Source organism: Phragmites australis, chromosome 13 (genome assembly GCF_958298935.1).
Source record: "Phragmites australis chromosome 13, lpPhrAust1.1, whole genome shotgun sequence".
NCBI lineage: Eukaryota > Viridiplantae > Streptophyta > Magnoliopsida > Poales > Poaceae > Phragmites > Phragmites australis.
Window position 1 is genome coordinate 4,384,023 of NC_084933.1, and position 6,548 is coordinate 4,390,570.

A 6,548-nucleotide genomic window follows, 5' to 3' on the forward strand; every position below is an offset into this window, starting at 1 on the left:
TGGTTTGGGTTTCGTCAAAGACAGCGATCGGGCATGTGGCCACAGACATCGATGTCGGCTTCAGTGGTGTTTCGGTGAAGCGAGGGAAGCATAGCGTAGAATACGGAAAGACTAATTCATCGGTATGGTTGGTTTTGGAAGGGGTCATTCGAGGTAGCGGCAAAATAGCGATGACTGCTTCTAGGTTTGGTGGTGACCACGAACAAATGCAGGAACGAAGACACTCACGTTCTAGGAGATTGGCTATCAAATTTGAGAAACCGTTTGAATAGAGATGTTCATATATCCCGGGAATACAATGCTATGGCATAGATTTTGGTATATCATCTACTGAGAGGAAGAACGATCAGCGGAGATGAGACGGGTGATGGCTGCGACGTGCTGTGGTTGGCAATGGCGTCCTAGTCGTGTCGCTGCACAAACAGGGATGGGCTCCTAGGGTAACGTAGAAGACTTGATGGGACACACTGTGACGTAGTTGGTGCATCCATACAGCTTTCAGATTGACGGGGGATGTGAATGCAAATCCGGTGCGCGCGCAGAACGCATCCAGAAACCGGACAGCGGGTATGTCGACCTTGATTGCGGTGGTTTGGCTGCTCTCCTGGCCGACCTGGTTGGTGAGGGCGTGGGGAACATCATGGGACATGCACTGGTGAAAGGGTTTGGTGATTTGACCTCTGGTCGGTCGGGAACATCGATGCTAATCGGCTACAGCACGGCTGTCTCACGGCTGTCCGCGACGGTGACGACCATGGCGGCATAGATCAGACTTTGGCCGGGGCTAGGGCTTGGCTAGAGACTTAGTATGATGCTAAAACAGTAGTAAAGGAGGAGAAGAAGGGGTCCTCACCTTGCTTTGATGGTCGAGAAAGGAGAATTCGCGGGGAAGACGACGTAGCGCTTCATGGGTGGCGGCGGCGGCTCTGTATTCCAAGGATTATATCTCCATCTTTCGGACTCCAAATTGAACGTTTCTTGATTCTAAATTGTATTACTCGAAAATATCTACAACTTTGGTAGTCATTGGAACTTCTGAAAAAGCCATCTTGATTTCCAAAAATGCATCACAAGATAAACTATTTGAACTCGGACTTCTCATCGCAGCACTGATTTCGGGGGCCATAACTCCTAGCTCTATTATCCAAAAGGTGACTTCCATAGGTTCAAATCTAAGCTCCCAATGAGACCTACAACTTTGGTATTGTCAAGATTTGCATTTGAGGCCATTTTGAACTCTGAAACGTCATGCAAATATGAGGCTGTTTAGGACTCCGCGAAAATTTGCAGATTTCGTGGATCCTTTGTTGGGCCATCTAGAAGACTTGGCTAAGGGTTTGGACTTGAGCAAGATTGAGCCTAAAGACACTTTAGGTATATCTAGGCTTTAGAAAAGAAACTTTTGCAGAAAAATTTGAATAGGATTTGAATTTGAATTGAGTTTGGAGTGAATTTGAGAGAAACCAAAAGATAAGGTTGAACAAGAATATGAGTAGATAAGGAATTTGAATTTGGATTTGGGTAGAATTTGAGAAAGAGGAGAGATTGACTTTAAACAAGGATTTGGATAAGATTTGAATTAAACTAGAGAAGTATTAGGTATAATCAAGGATTGAATAGATGATGAATTCAAGGACTTTGAATTCCAACCATTAAGATCCTTAACTTATTCACTACTGAGTTTTGTAAAAACCTTTTCAAAATCTTTTTCACTCAAAAACCAAAGAGAAAGAAAAGAAAAGGAACTCTAATGCATTTACTTGGCTCCTAGCAAAACTCAGCATGCAATGCACACAAAATAATAACCTATATTGATTGATTGATTAAGAAAATAGGTTTTAAACCTATTTTACTGGTGAAGCTATTCAATAATCTTGAAAAAATTTAGAAAATTGAGAAATCTAAAAATCAAGGTGTTACAATCAGATCTTAGACTACCTTTAGGATCGAGCACTCCCTGAAGATGATGCGTCAATAGAAAGGGCCACGTGGCAAGCCCGTAGATACTCAAAGCAACGGACAGGTTGAAAGGGCAAATGGGATGATACTGCAGGGGATCAAGACCTAGGTCTTTGATCGGATTAAGAGCTATTAAAGACGCTGGATGGAAGAACTACCCACAATACTCTGGTCGCTAAGAAGGACTCCTAGCTGGGCTATGTTCGAAATCTCTTTCTTCCTGGTCTTTGACGCGGAGGCAATGTTCCCCTCCAAAATCGTCCTTTATTCTCCTCAAGTGACCAACTACTCGGACGACGACCAGATGGCACAGCGCGAGGACGACATAAACCTAATTGAAGAGTTCTATGATTGTGCTCTAATTTGAGAGCCCAATATCAGCAAAACCTCATACACTACCATGACCATAAGATGCAGGAACAGACACTGGTCGTAGGCGACCTCATCCTTAGGCAAGTTCAGAATAAAGCAAGTCAGAATAATCTCTCTCCAAAGTGAGAGGGACCCTACAAGTTGGTCAATGTCACCCGACCTGGTGCGGTCAAGTTAGCAATGGAGGACAACTATGAATTGCACAACTCTTGGAACATAGCCTTGTTGCGCAAGTTCTATGTCCAGGGCTACTAAAAAATGAGTCTATTTTCCTATTTTGCAGGATTTTCTGGACAAGCATGGAACATAGGCTTGATCACCTAGTTGGTAGCTTTTTTTTCCGATCAAGCAGTCGGGGGCTCTAGAGCAATTTAGGTTATAGTATTTTTTCTTATTTTTTTGTGCTACTAGTTATTTTGCCTATTCGCTTATATGGTGAGTACTGAACGAGTGGGGATTCAATTTGCCACTCGCATAGTTTCAAGGATATGGGCCACTGGGGGGGTAACGACCTCGAAGCTACAAGTCCTAACTCAAGTTGAGTGCTGATTGCCACCGAAGGACTTGTCGTGCCAAGGGTTGTCCTAGGCACCATAAACCTAACTAGTGAGTGGTACAGAAAGCCTTGGTCCCCCTTAAATGTAACAAGCACTCAGAATCTATTGCTACATGAACATAGAGAAAGTTTGCATAAAAGCAGGTCCTTGTATTACAAAATAACTGCCCGGGTAATACCAGGGGCTGTTTCTAATGGTTTTATGCAGTATCCCTAAGATCTGAAGGTGCCCTTCTATGGGTCAAACTAGACGAACTAAAGCAGAGACTGAGTCATAAAAAGAAATGATCCCATAAGGTCGTGAAGCTCCTCTGTGGTCTTTAGGTTTATGGTCTTTAGGATGCCGATGAAACCTTTAGAGATCAGTGGAACAAGGTCCAGGCCAAGGAAGTGCTCGCTGACACAAGAGGAGGCAAGGCAGGAGCTGTGGATTGCGGTCACAAACAAGTGGTCGCTGATGTTCTCGCGTAGCCTCGGCTCGAGCGCACTTGGCTCCTCGAGGGCCACCAAGAACCAGTCGACATGACCAGTTATGGTGTCTCCAGGAGTAGGGCGGATCTGAATACTAACGGCCCGGAGCAGTGAGTCAAAGGGGGTGAACATATAACTAAGGCTGTCATAGAAACGCACCTGCCACTGGTCGTCCTCCCTCATTACTCGATCCAAGTCACTCTTCACCGCCAACAGCTCCTCCGGACAAGCTAGTCAGGAAAATAGGTTGCACAACCATGCATGAGTTAGCTGGTCGAAGTCTCACTTCGCTAGCTTGAGACTACACGTGGCTTAATGGTGGTAGGGCCAACGAACCTCGAATATCACCTTGCAGGATCTCTCGCTTGACTGCAAACCTAAGCTCGCACTCAGCCACCGCTTCCAGACTATGTTGATCGTCAGCGCTATTAACAGGCGTGGTCAGGGGCTCGAAGCAAGCAGGAGGGGCGATCAATTCTTGGGCTCTACAACCATAGCAGCGACACAAGCTCATCAGAGAAATCAAAAGCTTCATTCAAACACAATGCAAGCCTAAATAACAAATCGAGGTTTACTCTTCTTCAACGGCCTCCTCAATGGTCTCCACCTGGAAGATAGACCCTACAAAATTTGCCGACCCTTGTCACTCCGCCTCAAGCCTCTCCATGGCTACGGGGACTGGTGGTCACGACCCCTTCCCAGATGGTCTTGAGGTCGTGACAATGGTAGCACTTGAGAATGTAAGCCGCCGCGGTTTTCATCACTGTCATCACGTTCTCCGAGGTCCTCACTGCCAGGATGCCCAGGAGCTGGGCAAACCTCCTCGACAGGACGTGGATGATGTAGGCCCAGCACTGAGCGACCCTATCATCCTTCAGGTCGGGAGCGTCCAGTTCAGTGCTCCTTAGGGGTTGCTGAATCGCCTTAAAGGCTTCCTCAAGAATACCATGGGTCTTTCGCTCACCCTCCTTGAGTTGAGAAAGTTCAGCAATGAGTGCGACACTTTCCTGTTGAAGCTTGGCATTTTTCTACTGAAGTAAGCATCTCGCCTCCTTCTCTTCGACTACCAGCCTCTCCAGCTTGGCACACTTGTTCTCCGCCGCCTCCTTCTCGGTGATTAGTCTTTGGATGGAGACAGGAAGGCTAGCAACCAAGGAAAGCCAGTCGAAGGCTGGAGTGGGTTCCACGACTGGCTCCGCAGGCACAGAAGTCACAGCTAGTGCTCTCGACATCGGAGCTACTAGAGGCTGGGGAGCTAGAGCATCTTGCTGAGGCACCGAATGAGTCGCGACCGGGGTCTATAGGAGGGAGGGTTGAGGACCTATAGCAGCAACAAATTATGGAGTCAAGAAAGAAAAGATAAATCAGAGCACAAGTCTAACCAAGAAGCTTACCGTGTGGGCAGAAAGGTGAGCACAAGCCTTGTCCTCGTGAAACCGCATGTGATCGGTGTCCCACGGGAGCGTTTGGACACTTTCGCGAAAGCAGAGTCCTCAGCCGCTCTCTTCCCCGCTGATGCAGAGCCTTGGCCAGCAGCAGTCTGGTCACCCTCGACTTGGTCGGAGCGACACTAGTCAGGGCGAGTCTGGTCAATATGGGCCTGGTTAGAGTGAATCTGATTAGGGTAAACCTAGTCGGTACGATCCAGGTCACATCGACTCTGGTCAAGACAGATCTAGTCAGGGTGGACGTAGTCGGTTGGGGCAAGGTTGGTCAACCCTCTACTGACCAGCACTACATGCAAGATCTCCACCCATGGTCAATATCCAACTCCGGACAGCTTGATCGTCACCGCAACCAGGTTAACTATTGACCAAAGAGGTACTGGGAGATAGAGGGGTCAGGCAGGCACTAGAGTTAATTTCCTTGATGACCCCAATGACCTCGTCAATCATCGAATGCGAGACGTCAACCTCAGGGAGACCTTATAGTGACGTGGACCATGAAACCCTCACCCAGGAGAAAGCTTGGAGGTAAAAATTCTGAGAAAATGCTAAATGTACAGTATGATCCGAGCCCTCTCCGACGAAGGGAGATCACAGAGTGGAGGAGCATCACGCGGAGGGCCACCCTTCCTCGGGGCAGCTGCCATTAAAAATTTAACCCATGTATTGATGGCCTCGTCACGGAGATCTGGGTAAGAGGGGGATACTTAAGATGTCGCATGGCTAAATGAAAAATCGCTCAGGATGTGGCTACAGTAGTACATGCGGAGCTCTTCTGGGTGACATCATCGCTCCTAGTGTACTTGTATGCCGGTTGTGCTCTCCTCCGCAAAGGGCACAACCGGCATTTGATGTAGTCGCAGACAATGTCTAACCCCGACAGCACGGCATCCGCAAGCCGCTTAACCTGTGCCGCAGGAACCAGCAACTCTAAAGTTGTCGTGGGAGCGCTCCCCCAGTGCTTAGTAGACTATGCCGGTCGGCTCAGAATGTGAATGTTGTCCAAAGAATCTTCTATCGCAAGACAGAACCATTCCTCCTTCTAGCCTGACCATGAGGGCTTAAGGCCCATCTTGAGGTAGGAGCCTGCGACGCTGTCACGGAGGAAAAATCCACAACTTTCAAGGGTTGGCCTGGTCTATAACCTGACCGTATAGAAGAACCTGAAGAGGTCGAGGCATGACTCGACCCCAATAAAATTCTCGCACATATGAGCAAAAACGCTCAACATGATGATGGAATTAGGGTGGAGATGGATGTGACAGATATCGTAGAATGAAATGACGATGGTGAAGAACTCAGAAAAGGAAGGAACAAGGCTGGCCAAGAAGAAGGAGACGAACATCATGATTTCACCCTCGCGGGGAGCAGGGACGTCCTCCCTAGGGCAGTACCCCGAAAACCGGCGACGAGAGAGCTAATGGTTGTCACGCATCTGCTTCATCCTCGCTGTGTTATACTTGGACTTGGGAAAGTCTAGCTCTTTGCTCGTGCATGGCACCATTGAAATGCGGCAGAGGGGGCAACAGATCACGAATGACGATGGAAACAATGGGCTCTAGGTGTGAAGGCGTGGAGGCTGGGAGAGATTGGAGAAAGGCTGTGGGGAACCTTTGGATTTTCAACTTATATGGCCGACGCGATATCTCAACTGTCGCGGAGTCCACCCGTTTTGAAATTCAAAGGGTCGCACATGGGGAACCAAAATTCTCTCGGGTCCGATGGCAATCAATGTTTCTCTCTCC